The sequence below is a fragment of the Homarus americanus genome, unplaced genomic scaffold (genome assembly GCF_018991925.1).
Source record: "Homarus americanus isolate GMGI-L3 unplaced genomic scaffold, GMGI_Hamer_2.0 scaffold35678, whole genome shotgun sequence".
In the NCBI taxonomy this organism is placed as follows: domain Eukaryota; kingdom Metazoa; phylum Arthropoda; class Malacostraca; order Decapoda; family Nephropidae; genus Homarus; species Homarus americanus.
In genome coordinates, this window is record NW_024726891.1 from 29803 (window position 1) to 34104 (window position 4302).

The 4302-nt window shown below is 42.6% G+C and overlaps 1 pseudogene; it reads right to left on the reverse strand.

Annotated features, from left to right (window-relative positions):
• Positions 1-458: 458 nt before the first annotated feature.
• On the reverse strand, positions 459-3509 carry LOC121865729 (annotated as a pseudogene).
• Positions 3510-4302: the final 793 nt, after the last annotated feature.

A 4302-nucleotide genomic window follows, 5' to 3' on the forward strand; every position in this document is an offset into this window, starting at 1 on the left:
TGGCTACTCTGTCGTCAACGTCACCAACCTTGTCTCTAGACTGATCTGAGAGAGGTGTTGGCCCAGATAGAAGCACACGTGTCTCATCAGCTGTATGTATGTCTCAGGTGTAGTTATCCTTCAGGGGCTTTGGCAGAGGAGGTGTGTGTGTGTGTGTGAGGGGTGTGGGTGTGTGGGGTGTGTGTGTGTGGGTGTGGGGTGTGTGGGTGTGTGGGAGTGTGGGTGTGGGTGTGTGGGTGTGGTGTGGGTGTGTGTGTGTGTGTGTGAGGTGGGTGTGTGTGTGTGTGTGGGTGTGTGTGTGTGTGTGTGTGTGTGTGTGTGTGTGTGTGTGTGTGTGTGTGTTTATATTTCTATTCGTATGTTTTAATATTTCGAACCAGCAAATAAACAAAGGAAACATTAATGAGAACAAGAAATGAACATCGTTTATTGTTCGACTACATTCATCATTAGATCACCTCTGTGTGCGTGCGTGTGCAGCAGGTAAAGCACTAGACGGTGGGTAGAAGCTTGAGTAGCAATGCCACAATTGTTGTTCCTGTTCTGGCCATCATGAGGTAGCCGCTCTTGCCCCACGTCTCACTCTATGAGTTCTTCACCAGCCAGTACCTCCCCCGCTGCTGGAGGTGCCGTACCCAACCACCAGCACCCCGTGATCCAGCATAGTCGGCGAGCACTTGGGCTCATAGTACACACTGTCCAAGAAATAGGACTTAATAATTACGTTATAATATAGGACACATTTAATGTACATGCAGATACCTGTCTTGGTGCAACATAATGTGACATGCACACATACACAAACATACATATGTCCCACACAATCATATACAGTATATAGTCACAGTGAAGTGCTGATGCCTCTACTACTGAACCACGAACCCCGAGATCCAGACTCAAGAACCCGAAGCAGTATATATTAATGCATTGTTCTGTCCATAAATGATTGGGATTCATGAGTCTGAATCTCGGGGTTCAGCAAACTGGAGCATCAGCACTTTTCATTGTGACTACATATGAAATTATGAATACCGGTCAATTTGCAAAATAACCTATTTCGCCAAAAACGTAACTTATATACTGGTGGTGTGGCTAGAGGTGTAGGTGGTGTACTCACCGCCGTCGTACAACTGGAAGGGGTGTGAGGCGTCGATGGCCACGGATATTGGGTCAACTTCCGAAACAGCTATAAGAGGGCGGTCTCATTATCCTGTTCCATTCACGTACCAGACGGTGGGGCCACACTGGTCTTGTTGAAGCGACAGTGGCCATTCTGGGAGGTTAACATTAGAGAGTGATTAGTAATTGCATGAAGAAAGCCCTGTGTGCTTTGGTTAATATGAGACAGGACGAGATATATTAGCTGTGATTGTGACTATCTCGGTCTTATAGAGGTAGGAGAGCGATATATAAACTGCAGTTACATATATACCTTAGCTTCGTAGGAGTAAGAGCACTCCGTGTCGATGCCTTTGTTATCCTTGATGTACTGGAAGGCAGAATCCATATTTCCTCCGCCACAGCCAAAATTACCATAGTCGCCTTGAGCAGTCCACAGCTGCTGCTCAGATAGGCTCACCAACTTCCCTTCTTTATGAAGTGCTGACCCTCCAAACTACCTGTCTGTCGAGATGACACCTGACATTCAAAGGGCGGTAATATGAAAATGTCTAGGAGTAATTTTTGATAACCTAACGGGGCATACATGAGGATCTCTGATTAAGTTTCCAAGTATAGCAGATAAGACCTGAGAACCTAGAATACAGAAGACTCTTACAGCACAGAGAGGAATTTAGATTTAGACTCAGACTAAATCAGATATAAAGCAACTTACAGTAGAAAAAAGCCCAACAGGATCCACACTGTAATTGGTTCTTGACAGGAGTAACAGCGCCCTTTTCACGCCAGTCCAGGTCGGTGGCGCAGATATTCCCGGCAGCCAACACAGACACATGCTCAGGTGAGGCTGCCTCTAGTAACCCTTCATCTTGGTGTTGAACTCCTCATTCGTCTACCACAACACCACAATGTTTAGTTCTATGGATGTTGATCTCTTATATGTAGTCAAGATGTGTTTACTTATTGATTCCTAATTATAATGAAAATAAAACATTTTTATTATAAACAGCTTAGGAGGTAGAATATAATTGATTAATTACGGAATAGAACGTTATAAACTGATAGACTAATTAAGTAACAGAACGTTATGGACTGATAGACTGGTTAAGAAATAGCCAAGCTAATAGACAGAATGTGACTGTGTGACTGACCATATCACCAATTGGTTCATGGCCATCGTGAAGGTGACCTCTCCTCTCTCATGCTTCAGATTGTGGTTGTTGACTCGTTCCTCGTTCTTCTTAAATATTCCATAGCGGTAATTCTCTTCCACAAGACTCTCATACTGCCGGCCATAGCGAGCCTGTGGAGGTGTGACGACACATATATGTTACTGTTACCAACATGTCTTCGTATATTGTAATAGTTGGTATCTATTTGAGTTGTTATATTGTAATGGTTGGTTAAAATCTACATCTGTGAAGGAAATATTGTACACTACTACCAGGCGTGCAATAACTACCATAAGATGTACAATAACTACCAGAAGATGTACAGTAACTATCTGAAGGTGTACAGTAAGGCAATCATGTAAGTTTTTCGAGATTAATACTCGTGAAACAGTATAGAGCCTACCAGAAGGCACAGTTTAGACCTCGAATGTTTCACGACACTACCTTTTGTACAGTAACTATCTGAAGGTGTGCACTGTACATACCTGAAGATGTACAGTGCAGTAACTACCTGAAGGTGTACAGTAACTACCTGAGGTGTACATGTACATGCGTAACTACCTGAGGTGTACACTGTACAGTAACTACCTGAGGTGTACAGTACAGTAACTACCTGGGTACACTGTACAGTAACTGCAGGTGTACACTGTACCTACTGAGGGTGTACACAGTAACTACCTGGAGGTGTACACTGTGCAGTAACTACCTGAGGTTGCACAGTAACATACCTGAGGTGTACATGTACAGTAACTACCTGAAGGTGTAGTAACTACTGAGGTGCTGGTAACTACCTGAAGGTGTACAGTAACTACCTGAAGGTGTACAGTAACTACAGAGGTGTACAGTAACTATCTGGAGGTGCACAGTAACACCTGAAGGTGTACAGTAACTATCTGGAGGTGTACAGTAACTATCTGGAGGTGTACAGTAACTACCTGAAGGTGTACAGCTATATCTGGAGGTGTACAGTAACTACCTGGTGTACAGTAACTACTAGGGTGTGCAGTAACTACCTGAAGGTGTAAGTAAAACTACCTGGAGTGTACAGTAACTACCTGAGGGGTGTAGTAACTACCTGCAGGTGTACAGTAACTACCTGAAGGTGTACAGTAACTACCTGAGGTGTAGTAACTACCTGAGGTGTTACCTTGAAGAGCTTCCATGAGGTGAGTGTTTCAGTAGCTGCGGTAAGACCCGCCACACAGTAGTAACGCACATCTACCACAGACAACACGAGTTATTACTTACACTTCCCATAACACTACATCCTTAACATAGTCTTTAATTATATCATCCTACTTATTCACATCTACTTTACATTTAATGCATCTTCAGAAAATTCCTTCATTATGGGTAGACTAAGAAGCTACACCTGCCCACCTACCTGTTGCTTCTACCACTCTCTGGTGTATGACTCGTAGCTGGTATAATAATAATAATAATAATAATAATAATAATAATAATAATAATAATAATAATAATATAATAATAATAATAATAATAATAATAACAATAACAACAACAACAGTTGTTCAGCATGATACTAGGAAGAAGTAAGAACATCCCGGTACCGTAAGTAATTTTGTCATAGTATCTACTTCGCCAGGTATCTTAGTCCTTAAGTTGTATTACTTTGTTTGGTTAAACTTCTAATTAACAGTGATGTAGTTACACCTTCGGGAAACAATTAGTTGGGTTGAGAGCCTGACGCCTCATACGAAACAAAACCTGCTGTAAATCCGGGCCACACAGTTGGTGTATTGCCTGAAAGGTGTCAGTAAGGAGAGACTCACAATACAACGAAGGGATGTGTTGGTGCAGGGACTACAGAAATTTGGTAGGCAGGTATCCAAATATTGGCGCTGGGTGCTGAGCCCCACAGCAAAACTACAGAGCGAGATGCTGTGCACCAGAGCTGCGATATTTCGGGAAATAGTTACAAGAAATGTTTACATTACCCTCAGTATTCAATATGAAAGGTAAATGTAATGGTAAACTGTGTGTAAACAGC